The sequence below is a fragment of the Arachis hypogaea genome, chromosome 1 (assembly GCF_003086295.3).
Source record: "Arachis hypogaea cultivar Tifrunner chromosome 1, arahy.Tifrunner.gnm2.J5K5, whole genome shotgun sequence".
In the NCBI taxonomy this organism is placed as follows: domain Eukaryota; kingdom Viridiplantae; phylum Streptophyta; class Magnoliopsida; order Fabales; family Fabaceae; genus Arachis; species Arachis hypogaea.
In genome coordinates, this window is record NC_092036.1 from 65245883 (window position 1) to 65260112 (window position 14230).

Genomic DNA, 14230 nt, shown 5'->3' on the forward strand with positions numbered 1-14230 from the left:
AGCGGTTAAATCAAGCTGTCCCTAACCATGTGCTTGTGGCATGAATGTCCAAGTGAAAAGCTTGAGACTGAGTGGTTAAAGTCGTGATCCAAAGCAAAAAGAGTGTGCTTAAGAGCTCTGGACACCCCCAACTGGGGACTTCAGCAAAGCTGAGTCACAATCTGGAAAGGTTCACCCAGTTATGTGTCTGTGGCATTTATGTATCCGGTGGTAATACTGAAAAACAAAGTGCTTAGGGCCACGGCCAAGACTCATAAAGTAGCTGTGTTCAAGAATCAACATACTTAACTAGGAGAATCAATAATACTATCTGAAATTCTGAGTTCCTATAGATGCCAATCATTTTGAACTTCAAAGGAGAAAGTGAGATGCCAAAACTGTTCAGAAGCAAAAAGCTACAAGCCCCGCTCATCTAATTAGGACTAAGTTTCATTGATACTGTGGGATTCATTGTATATTCTCTTCTTTTTATCCTATTTTATTTTCAATTGCTTGGGGACAAGCAACAATTTAAGTTTGGTGTTGTGATGAGCGGATAATTTATACGCTTTTTGGCATTGTTTTTAGGTAGTTTTTAGTAGGATCTAGCTACTTTTTGGGACGTTTTATTAGTTTTTATGCAAAATTCATATTTCTGGACTTTACTATGAGTTTGTGTGTTTTTCTGTGATTTCAGGTATTTTCTAGCTGAAATTGAGGGACCTGAGCAAAAATCTAATTCAGAGGCTGACAAAGGACTGCTGATGCTGTTGGATTTTGACCTCCTTGCACTCGAAGTGGATTTTCTGGAGCTACAGAACCCGAGTTTTGATGATGCAAACCGACATTCAAACGCCCCTTCTCTGCCCTATTTTGAAGTCAAAACGCCAAAGCTGGCATAAAAGTTGGAGTTAAAACGCCCAAACTGGCACCAAATATGGCGTTTAACTCCAAGAGAAGTCTCTACACGTGTAAAGCTCAATGCTCAGCCCAAGCACACACCAAGTGGGCCCGGAAGTGGATTTCTGCATTATTCACCTATTTCTTTAAACCCTAGTAGCTAGTTTCATTATAAATAGGACTCCTTACTATTGTATTTTCATCTTTTGATCATCTTTTGATCTCTTGATCATATCTTAGGGGCTGGCCTCACGGCCATGCCTGGATCTTGTTCTTATATATTTTTAATGGTGGAGTTTCTACACACCATAGATTAAGGTGTGGAGCTGTGCTGTTCCTCGAGTATTAATGCAATTACTATGGTTCTTCTATTCAATTCATGCTTATTCTTATTCTAAGATATTCGCTGTACTTTAACATGATGAATGTGATGATCCGTGACACTCATCATCATTCTCACCTCTGAACGCGTGACTGACAACCACTTCCGTTCTACCTTAGATCGAGCGTGTATCTCTTAGCCTCCATTCCGAAAGATCGGAGTCTTCGTGGTATACGCTAGCATTATTGGCGGCCATTCCTAAGATCTGGAAAGTCTAAACCTTGTCTGTGGTATTCCGAGTAGGATCTGAGATGGGATGACTGTGACAAGCTTCAAACTCGCGAGTGTTGGGCGTAGTGACAGACGCAAAAGAATCACTGGATTTTATTCCAACATGATCGAGAACCTACAGATGATTAGTCGTGCGGTGATAGCGCATTTGGACCATTTTCACTAAGGATGGGAGGTAGCCATTGATGCCGGTGAAACCCAAACATACAGCTTGCCATGGAAAGGAGTATGAAGGATTAGATGAAGGCAGTAGGAAAGCAGAGATTCAAGAGGAATGAAGCATCTTCATACGTTTATTTGAAATTCTCACCAATGAATTACATAAGTATCTCTATCTTTACTTTATGTTTTATTTATCTTTTAAGTATGAAAACTCCATAACCCATTTGAATCCGCCTGACTGAGATTTACAAGGTGACCATAGCTTGCTTCAAGCCGACAATCTCCGTGGGATCGACTCTTACTCACGTAAGGTATTACTTGGACGACCCAGTGCACTTGCTGGTTACTTGTGCGGAGTTGTGACAAAGTGTGATTCACGTTTGAGAGCACCAAGTCTATTGGCGCCATTGTTGATGATCACAATTTCATGCACCACTTACCCATTCTCTTTAATTTCTGCTATTTACTTTGATGCTCATCTCCCCAAATTCCCATTTAAGATTCTGCAATTTATATTCCACCGTTTACTTTCAGCACTTACATTCCCTATCATTTATCTTTCCCGCCATTTAATTTTCTACAATTCTCAACTCAACTTTGCTTAGCTCAACTAGAACATTCCTCTAATTAAAGTTGCTCGACCAATCAATCTCTGAGGGATTCAACCTCACTCTATTTTGAGTTTTTACTTGACGACAATTCGGTATACTTGCCGAAGGGAAATTTGTTGAGAGACAAGTTCATGATGGTTGCACGCTCAAAATTGAATAGTAATGGTTGGTGTAGAACCAAATTGCATGGGTCTATGATGTTGTTCGGAGGCTTATCGGAGAATTCTAAGGTCATGCCACCCGGATGGAATAATGATGATCAACCTGAAGACGGGTATCAAAACAAAGTGTGGGACCCCGGATCGCACAAGGACAATCAATTTTGGGAGCTCATGGTTTGTGAAGAACTCCATCAAGGCTTGGAGCTATTAATTTTGAAGAATGGAGCTTATTGGAGATTCAAGCATTGGTGGATGTTCAAGGATGGATACAAGCACAAGCCACCTTGATAAGGAGCCCCCCAAAAGTCCAAGTTAAGGACAATAAATAAAAGTACTGGGTGGGAGACACCCCACCATGGTAAAATCTTTCTTTTTTTTTGTTTATGTTGAAAAATTAGTTTAATTTCATATTTTGTTTGGTTTGTTGAGTTTATTTGGTAGTTTGGTAGCTTAAATAAGGTTTTATGGTGTTTTGGTAGATGTTTGGAGGTTTGGAGTGCTTGGTTCGATTCAAGAACTTGGAAAATTTTGAAAAATAGAGCACCAACCCACACGTCCGCGTGCCCCATGCGTACTGATGAATCCACATTTCATGGTATTTATTTGCTTTAATTAGGTGGATTTCATTGACTTTTCTTGCATTTATACATTGAAATAGCATAGTTTCATGATGACTTCCTAATTTATGCTTGAAAGTGAAAACATGCTCTTTAGGCCTTTTTATTGCTAAATTTTATTCACTTTGATCCCATTTGGTGCCTTAATGTATTTGTCAAGTGATTTCAGGTTTTCAAGGCAAGCTTGGTTGAAGAAGTGAAGAAAGAGCATCCAAAAGGGGAGAAATCATGAAGAAAATGGAGTTCGAAAGCTTTTGCAAGGATGTGTACGCATAGTGACGCGTGCATACGCACAACGATGACTTCGTGCAAGGATGCATACGTACCAAATGTCGTGCGTACGCACGATGGAATTTTTACACAAGGATGCGTACGCACCGTAGGTCGTGCGTACACACGTCTACATGCACGTGAGGTCATTAATACAAATCGCTGGAGGCGATTTCTGGGTCTCCAAAACCCAGTCCTACTCATTTTCTAAAGATATTTATGGCCAAAGTGAAGAAGGATGAAGGGGGGAGCACTTAGGTTTAGGTTTTTATATGTTTTTGTTAGATTTCTAGAAAGAGAAGCTCCCCCTTCTCTCTAGAACCTAGGATTTTTAGTTTAATTGCTTTGTAATTTCTTGTTTTAATTCTTGTTTTAATCTAGTTTCTTCTATCTTTCCTTGTTCTATGGTCTTAATTTCATTACTTTATCTTGTCATTTTCTCCATTTTTGCCACTTTTATGTATTTACACTCTTGTTACTTTAATTTACATTTAATGAAATTTTATGTTTCATGCCTCTTTTATTGTTTTATTGAGTTGCTATCTTTATTTTCCATGTTTGGTAGTTGTAGCATTTATTATTCCTTGTCATTTACCATGCTTTCTTTTCATACCCACCATGGTTGGGTTTTTACATAGTTTTTCTCACTCTTGGTTGAGAAATTGAGTGGTTTGGGTGAACTTGAGTGGTGGATGTCCATTCGACATTGTGTGAGGGTTGTTAATTAACTTGGTTTCCACTAACGCTAGCCTTTCACTAAGTTAATTAGTGAGTTGGCTAGGACTTGTGGATTGAGGTTAATTATGCCCTTTTGACTTATCCTCGATGTAAGGTTGACTAATTGAGATTAATTCACACATAATTACAATGTTTGTTGTCCACTACTAGGATAGCAAGTCCTAATTACCCAATCCTCACCAAGTGATCTTTTAGCAATTAATTTCTAATTACATTGCTTTTACTTGCATGTTCATTTTAATTACTTGCATATCAAGTTACTCTCTTGCATATTTACATTTCTTGCTATTTACATTTCCTTGCCATCATCCAATCCCCTTGTTCCCTCATAGCCAAACATGACACTCAATTGTAACTCCTAGGGAAGACGACTCGAAAGCTAAATGCTCTCGGTTATTTTGTATTGAATTTATTATTTGATTGATGTTTAATTGTTGGGTTTTGACTATACTTGCAACGAACAATTTTTAATTTTAGTTTGAAAATCTGAACCCATACTTTTGGACATCGTCAAATTTGGCGTCGTTGCTGGGGAGCGCAACGGTGTTACATTATTGGTTATTGTTAATACGTGAATATGTGAATAGTTTGTTTTTTATTAGTTGCTTGTTTTTGCTTGTAAATATGTCTCTTGGTTGTTAACTTGTCATGCATATGTGAATAGTTAATAATCTTGTTTGAATTATCTTTTTGACTTGAGTTGCATATTTAAAAATTTTTAATTAATTTTTAAATAGTCCATGATTTTGATTTGAAAAATATAATTTTAGATTAATTTTAAAGTCAATGTAAATAGTTGGATGTTTTTATTAATTTCTTGTTTATTAAACTGTTTGCGCACGCACACTTCAATTCAAGGATTCTGCTCACAGTGTTCGCACAGTATATGCATACGCACCATTGCTCATTTTCCTCTCCGTGCGTATCCACACCCTGTTCACCCCCTTCTGCTGGGAGCACCCGGACAGTTGGTGCGTCCGCAGCCCCTGTTCTTCCGTTCTCTTCTCCTTTCTTCTTCTCTGAGCAAACTATTCACCATCATCATCTTCATCTTCTTCACCATCATCATCATTCATCACTTCTCAGACCACCACTGCCCACGCCACAGCTCTCCCTTCACCCGCAACTTCTGGCGAACACCCCCCTTAGGTGAAAACCCTAACGCTCCTTCGCAGCTCAACTCTTCTCCTTCCCCACGATCGCCCTTCATCGCTTCCTCTGTTTCGAACCACCGTCCACCAACCTCCAACCACCGGCGACCACCCCAGCCGCCGCAACCCTTTCCCCTTTTCTTCCCTCCTCTTCGCGCTACCCTAGCGCCCTCGTCCAACGTCTGTTTGCAGCGCCGCCTCCTTCCCTGGCCTCTGTAATTCTCGCGGCATTTCATCTTCTCCCTTTCGATGCCTAACCTCCGCCAACCACCACCGGCGCCAGCGCCGCCGTTGAAGCCCAGCCGTCCATCCCTGTTCTGCCTCAGCTCCCTCATTGAACAGACCAGGAGCTCCGACCCCTCTGTGCGACCCTGTCCCCTTCCCTAGCGCAAAACCGAACCAAAACCACCAACCTTCTTCTCCTTTCTCCGCGAGCCCAGGACCGCAGCGCCGCCAGCAACCCTAATCGCCACGGCTCTGCTCCCGCCGCGCCTCTCGTTCCCTTGTTCTCCATCCCTTTCAGCGAGCTTCCTGTCACCGACTACCATACGTCCGACGTCCACCGCTGCTGCAACCCTTATATCCTTTTCCCTTCTGCCCTGTTCATTCTCTGGTTTCCAGGTTCCCATTTTTTTTCACTCGTTGAATTCTGTTTCGTTCATTAGTTTACTGCTTATAGTTAATCTTGCTTAATTTAGTTTAGTAGTTTATGCATGTTTAGTTGATTAGGTGGTTAGAGAATCCGAGCTGGATAGTGGATTTGGGTTTGTTTTGATTAATAATGCTGTTTGGAATATTGATATTTCATGATTTGCCCCTGTGCAATTGCTGCTGCTGCCTGGTTATCTGTTTTTGCTTTGTTTTTTTTCTGAGTGCTGTTGGCTGAGTTCTTGGTTAAATTTGCACTTCATTGTTGGATTCAATTATGCTTAATTGTTTGAACTCATGCTGCTTCTGGAATGATTATTGAAATCAATGCTGCCCCTGTTGGTTTAGTCCCTTACTTTTGTTCATTATTCAAAGAAAGAATGTTGCTTGATGCTATTGGTTTGGTTTAAATTGATTGCTGTTATGTTGCTGAATGATCCTGTTTTTTCTTGATTTTAAATTGAATTGTCAATTGCTCCATTTCAATATTCCATTTTGTTCTTCCTTCAAGATTGATTGCCGTTGATGTTTTCTTTCAATTCTGCACTTGAGTGTTTGAACTCAGCTTGCCTGCTTGTTAAATGGTTCATTGTTTTGGAGCTATATTTTTTATTCTTGCTGTATTTTGGCTCATTTCTGATTTCCTATGAAGCCATATATGATTTTTGTGAATTTAAGTGTCATAGGAAATCTGATTTGATTGTTTGAATTTGGGAAATAGCCAATTTGCTGCTGAAATGCTGCCGGATTTTTCCTAAACCTGTTTAGTTAAATGATATTGTGTTACTTGTGTGCAACAAGACTCTATTTGACGGATTTCTGTGTCAATAGAATCTTGTTTGCTAAATGGTTTTGGAAAACTCCTTAAACACTTATTTGCAAGTTTTGGTCATGCTTCTAACTTTCTTTGCTTACTTGTGATGCTAATTTACTTCTATGCATTGAATAGTTCAAGTGAATTTTTAAATTGACCATAAACTTGAAACTCTTTGGAAAAGTTGGGCCTCTTTTTCATAAACTCACAAGTTTGAAGTTTTTTTAATCTATGTGGCTGATAAGATTCATTCTATTCATACCTAATTTACATTAAGTCACATAGATCATGAGGTTTTCCATTCTTGTTCCAACTTGTGACTTTGATGCCTCATTGAATTTGGTGTTTGAATGTTTCTTGATTAACTTGTTTCTCAATGTTTTGATTTTGCCAACACCAAATTGCTTAACTTATGCCACTTTACTTGTGATTGATACTTACTTGATTATGTGCTCTACACATACATGTGCATCACTTGTTTTGGCATTTTGAATTGTTGAGAAGTTGAACATGAACTTGCTTATTTTGGAAATTGTTGGAATTTTCAGAATTAAGGAACTTGTGACTATGCACCTAACTTTTGATTTTTCTTCCGTTTCTTTTACTAACTTTCTCTTTCTTTTTACATAACGTTTCTTTGTTTTCTTTTTCAACTAACTTTTTCTTTTTCTTCGCCTAACCTTTAACTTTCCTTTTACCTTTTAACTAACCATTTTCCTCTTTACTAACATAACTTTTAACTTTTAACTTTCTTTTTCTTTTCAACTAACACTAACTTTTTAACTGTTTTCTTCTCTTCAACTAACTTTTGACTTTTCACTTCCTTTTCGACTAACTTCCCTTTTACCTTTTAACTGTTTTCTTTCTCTTTGTGCACAGCAACAATGCTCCTTCCTTCTTCTATTCTTTGATAAACAAGAAAGTTTGCTTTTTTAGATTCATTTATTTGACTGGAGGTTGCTTCTGTTTGCTTTCAATTTGAATCTCATGCATGCTTCCATTCAAATATACATTATTTGTTCATTTCATATATATATATATATATATATATATATATATATATATATATATACATATATTAGAACTATTCTAATAGAACCATGATTGCAAATAAATGAGTTCAATAAAGAACTTAGAAATCCAAAAATGGAAAATTTTCGATCTAGTAAACTCGTAAATAAATCATATATAATAGAGAATATTATATAATTTCTAAGTTTTCATGTAAAAAAAAGTTTGAATTGCAATATCTATATCTTTATTAAATTATTAATTCAATTTTTTCTATTTCTCTTTATTGAAATACTCCAATTTAACTATTCCATATCCATTTATTTATATACTCTACATTTCTAGACTCTAATATATATATATATATATATATATATATATATATATATATATATATATGTTGTTTTGTGATTCAGTTTTCTGCTTATGAGCATCTGAGGAAGAGGAGGCCTAGCGTGGTGAGCCGGAGGAGGCCTAGCGTGGTGAGCCGGAGGAGGCATAGGACAGTAGAGGTGATGCAGTGACGAATCCTTCCAGCACGCATGATCTTGAGCATCGAGGACGGTGCTACATTTTAAGTGTGGGGAGGTTGTACAACTTCAACAAGTGCATTTTGGGTGACAAGATTCATTGCAAACACTTTTAGTTTAGTTTCTTTTTATACTTTTTAGTTGTTTTGTATATATTTTATCTTTTGAAAACCTTTTTACTTAGTTTATTTCACTTTCTTAGTTTATTGCACTTTCTAATTTTGCTTGTGCATAACTTAGTATTATATTGTAGTTATGCATATTTTGGCATTTTGCTCTTAATTTGGGCTTTTACATATGCTTTTTAGTTTTTTAGCTATGATTGTGATTTTGGATGATGTGATGATTGCACCTAATTTGATTTCCTATAGACTTGTTATTTTGGTTTGATTGAAAGTAGGAATTAAACTTAGGATTTTTGACTTTTTCCATCCAATCACAGTATATACATATATAGAATAAATCTTAGTCAAATTAATGAAATTTCCAAGAAACTTACTTTTTATAAAGGGCATTGAAATTCAAATTGAATTGAGTTGAAATTCTTTGAAACTTGCATGATTCATACATTGTGAAATATGGTTTTTGAGTTAAAGAACATACAACTTGTGAGATTTTGAGCCTTATTGTGTAGTTACACTATTTGACCACTTATTTTATTCTTGTGTGTGTTCTTCTCTATGAGTGCAATCTTTAGTTTGTTTAATTCTATATATCCATTGTTTAATGTATTTTTATGCATTTAGGTGATTGAGGCCATCATTTCTTTATAGCTCACTTTACCCAAATAGCCTATCATTTCATTCACCTTTGTTTGCCACTTTGAGCCTATGAATACTGTAACGGCCTAGCCTCGAAGAAACGACACCTTTTTGGGATTAAACGGAATTTTTTTGGATTTTTTGAAATTTTAGTGCATATAAGCACCTCTGCTGCACAGGTTCTGTGCCATCAAGCTGCTGAGTCAGCAGCTTGACTGCACCAGACACCTCTCCTAATCTAAGCAGGCATGTCGCGAAAAGTTGCGTTTTTGAACAACTTCGGGTCCAAATTTAAAAATTCTGATTTCCGTGGTTAGTCTCATTGTGACGAGCCAGTCTTGAATTTCGAGAGAAAAATTATATTAATATAATATTCATATATTATTATTTTATTCAGAATATTATATTATTTTTTCTACTATGATTAATGTTGATCTATGTTTAGTAATATAATAATTGAGCTCGAATTCTACCAGTAATGGATAATACCAGCATTCTTAGATGAACTTAGCGATGCTAATGATTCATCATATATCTTTTATCCTCATAATTATCAAGTTACTAGTATCGTTTATACTAGTAAAGCTCATTCTTATCCTTTAGTAGTGTAATCTGATGTATCTAGTTTTAGTAATTATCTTCAGAATGATATTTTATTATTAAAATCTGATGAGTCAGCATCCTGTGACACGTGGCTCTCCCAGAGTTAGCCACCACGTATTCTCTTTCTTGCTCTCCAAGCAAAGATTTCTTAAGGAAAAAGTAAGAAACACTTGTATTCTAATACATCTAACTTTAGTAATTATCCTTTCTTGAGATATTTTTAAACTAAACTTTAGGATAATGCTTATCCTAACCCCATGGGTCCCAAGACTCATCAATACCATCACCTTTTCTTCAAAGACAAGCCAAAATTCGAAAATTCCATGAGAAAAACCAAGAGAATTTCCACGAAAGCTTCAAACTTCTTTCTTCGTTCTTTCTCAAACTAAAACCCTATAAAAAATCTAATCCGACCAAAATGATCACCTCTTCCTCCTCTTTATTTCTAAATCAATTTTCATGGAGTAAATCAAGGCATGATGGCTGCTCCTCCTTCTTGAAGTTTCATCCATGGTGGAAACTCTAGCTGATGATGTTTTCTCCATGTTTTCTCTTAGGATCTCTTATTCAATCACTATAGGCTCTAAGGAAACGTGATTTCTAGCTGTCTTGAGGTGAGGAAAACCTTATTTTCACCATCATGAAGCTTCAGCCTTCATGGTTCATATGGTTCAAAAGTTGTTTTTGATGTTAAAATAGGCGTAAAAGTGCTTTTAGAAGCTTATTTTTGGCTCAACTTTTGGCAGCAGCAAAGGAGGTAAGGTTGGTAAATTAATCAATGATTGGCTGTGTTCTTGAAGTGTTAAATTAGATCTTGTTGCTTGAGGCTTGATTTTGAGTGTTTGTGTGATGGTTAGATCATGAGATCTTGTTGTTTAATGCTTGGAAATCAAGTTTTTGATGGTTCTGAAGTTGTTGTTGTTGCTGCTGGAAAACGTAGCTTTCCAGCCATGAAATTCATGATATTTGATGTGTCTTTGATGTGTATTTGATGGCTGAAACATTGCTCTTTGGTTTGATCAAAATCAGGTAAAAATCGGTTATCGAAAAGATTGAAAAACTAGTTGAAAATCAAGCTGAAATCTAATGAACTTTTGGAAAAATATTTTTGGTATTTGAAGGACAATAAAAAAATTGGTTTTGATGATTTTGGGGTCAAATTATAATTATTAAAAATTTTGGGGTTGAAAGTTAATTAAAGAAAGGTTAAGGGGCCAAAGTGCAAATATTAAAAGTTAAGGGGTCAAAATATAATTTTCAAAAAGTTTAGGGGTCAAAATGCAATTTTTAAAAGTTGAATAAACTATTGTTATTTTAATATTAAAATATTAAAAGTATTATTTTATTAATAATATTATTTTATTATTAATAATAAAATATTGACAAAAGGGCAGTTTTCTCTAAAAGCTTTAGGAAAGCAGTTTTCTCTAAAGTATTGAAACAAGATTTAGAAGCTTGTAATCATGTTAGAATGAGAGGGAGTTAAAAGCTAAATAGTAGTGTGCTGTTGCAATGTTGTGATGTATACAGAGAATTATGAAATGAGATCATTGAGACGTTGTGATGCTTGATTTATGATTGTAGAAAGATAATAAAGAAGATAAAAAGTGCAGAATCAAAAGTCAAAGAGAAGAGAGGAAAAGAGGATAAAGATAAAGAGTTAAGTCTTATGGCATGATATTCTATTGTATGTTCATCTGCTGCTTTTTCATTGGCCCTAGAGGTCCTGTAGGCCGAAGTTCACCTACAGAGCATTGTTATTCCTGTAGGCCGAAATGCACCTACAGTGAATATCAACTGTGTATCTCAGGGTGTTGCACCTGTAGGCCGAATTTCACCTACAGAGAGTTGTGATACCTGTAAGCCGAAGTTCACTTACAGGGGTGCCATTTCAGTAAGCCAAAGTTCACTTACAGAGGTTCCATTTCTGTAGGCCGAAGTTCACCTACAGAAAGCTGTTGTGTTGTGGTTAGACTATTCCTGTGAGCTGAAGTCCACTTACAGGAGTGTTATTTCTGTAGGCCGAAGTTCACCTACAGAGATAAAGCCATATCTAGGACTAGTTCCTAGGTAATGTCGGGCTGCAAGGTGTAAACCGACACGTGAGCTCATGGCCTGCATAGGACAGACATGCATCATACTTGGTTGTGCATTTCCTCTGTTATGATTGTTGTATGAATGTGTGATTTCTTTGTTTGTATTTTATTCTCTGTGTATGTGTTTTATTTCCTTGTATTCTTTGTTCTGTTTTGCGTTCTTTTTCTTAACTTCTTTATTAGCTGTATCTTCTATTTACTGCTTCTCTGTATTTTGCTATTTGTCTGCTAAGCAACACAGAATTAATGAACTTAACTAATAACCCCGACCTTACTAAGAACTCTCCAGTTCTTACCCCTTCTCTCTCCCTTCTCCCTTCAGATGGAAGCATGAGTACCATTCCGTAGTTCGCTGATGACGCTCTACCTGACTTGAATTTTGAAGACCTAGAATGTACTTTCCCTCACATTAGTAGTTTAGAGGGACTAGGTGAGTGAAGAGTCTAGGCTAGCCTGGGCGTCAGCTTATGGACTTCTTGAACAGGTCAGGGCCTGGGATGTTGTATGTATATATATGTATATAGTATTATCTAGCTATATCTAGGGGGTGTTCTAACTAAAGACCTTTACTCTGATAAAGGCTAGATAACTGAATGTTGTCAACTGTTTGAAATGTGTATAAGTATGGTTGTTTATAACTGTTGTTTCTGTTATTATTTGAGAATTGATTGTGAATGATTCCGTTTATTAGTCCAAATGTTTTCAAAAAAAACTTACCCCACAAAATAACAATGTTTTAGCAATGAATCAGGCTCATATAATAAGTAATAGATAATAATTAGGAAGACAAGTTGATAGCGCTCAGTTTTCGGTATGATCTAGACATACCGAAAATTGGGTCGTTACAAATACCCCCTTTTTGTTCTTTATTTTGCCACATCATTAATCTTAAGCGAAAAACAATGAAATGTCCTTTATTTGAATCTTTGAGTAGCTTAAGTTAGTGAGTGTGTATGATGTTTAAGTGGGGGGAATATGTGGGAAACTTGGGTTGATGAAAATGTGTTTTATTCTTGTTAAAAAAATTGAAATTTGGGTGCATACTCATGTAATATTATAGAAACCCTATGCATTGATGAGTTGGTATAAATTATGTTCATAAAAAAAAAGAAATAATGAAAAGGGGACAAAATGACCCCAATGAGAAATTCAATAATAATCAATGCATATGTGATTGAATTTGATACATGAGTGTGTGTATTTGTAAAAGTGAGATCATGGGTAGCTAAGCTTGATATTAGAATTGTATAGGTCGTGTATGTCTTAGGTGAGAACTTAGGTTAATCAAAGATTCAAATGTAAACCCACTTAGCCATATATATATCCTTACTTTTACCCTTAGCCTCATTACCACCTTGAAAAGACCTCATGATTTTTCAATATGTACATTAAATTTTTTGTTGATTGGTTAGATGAAGAACAAACTTTAGAAAGCATGATTAGAGGAGAATTAAGTAGATTGACCCTAGACACTTGAGTGACCAGAGTGCATACATATATCCGGTGAGGGTTCAATAACTCAATTCCATATTTCCACCTATGATCATTGCCTATCTTGCAAGTTTGGTTAAATTTTTTATGTGATCTAATTCAATTGTGAATAGGATTTGGTTATAATTGCTTTAGCCCTTGATTATGTATAGATGCCTTCTTTGAAATTGATTTATTTGGACTAATTAAATACATATATATAGTTAGATAGTATAGTTACATACATATAGGTAGATTGCATATAGTTAGTTACATTGAATAATTGTTGATTCCCCTTCACGCCTTCCTTTGGTATACAATGAGGACATGCTATTGTTTAAGTGTGGGGATGTGATGAATCCACATTTCATGGTATTTATTTGCTTTAATTAGGTGAATTTCATTGACTTTTCTTGCATTTATACATTGAAATAGCATAGTTTCATGATGACTTCCTAATTTGTGCTTGAAAGTGAAAACATAATCTTTAGGCCTTTTTATTGCTAAATTTTATTCACTTTGATCCCATTGGGTGCCTTGATGTATTTGTCAAGTGATTTCAGGTTTTCAAGGCAAGCTTGGGTTGAAGAAGTGAAGAAAGAGCATCCAAAAGGGGAGAAATCATAAAGAAAATGGAGTTCGGAAGCTTCTGCAAGGATGCGTACGCACAGTGACGTATGTGTACGCACAACGACGCGTGCGTATGCACAACGACGCGTGCGTATGCACAATGATGACTTCGTGCAAGGATGCGTATGCACCAAATGTCGTGCGTACGCACGATGGAATTTTTGCGCAAGGATGCATACGCACGTTTGCATGCACGTGAGGTCATTAATACAAATCACTGGAGGCGATTTCTGGGCCTCCAAAATTCAGTCCAACTCATTTTCTGAAGATATTGAAGGCCAAAGTGAAGAAGTATGAAGGGGGGAGCACTTAGGTTTAGGTTTTTACATGTTTTTGTTAGTTTTCTAGAGAGAGAAGCTTCCCCTTCTCTCTAGAACCTAGGGTTTTTAGTTTAATTGCTTTGTAATTTCTTATTTTAATTCTTGTTTTAATCTAGTTTCTTCTATCTTTCCTCGTTCTATTGTC

At 36.3% G+C, this 14230-nt stretch overlaps 1 long non-coding RNA gene across 1 annotated transcript; it reads left to right on the plus strand.

Moving 5' to 3' along the window:
• Positions 1 to 4870: 4870 nt before the first annotated feature.
• Positions 4871 to 8571, plus strand: LOC140174341 (uncharacterized). The gene is made up of 2 exons (XR_011863545.1): positions 4871 to 5823; positions 8092 to 8571. It is a non-coding gene; the product is annotated as an uncharacterized lncRNA (long non-coding RNA).
• Positions 8572 to 14230: the final 5659 nt, after the last annotated feature.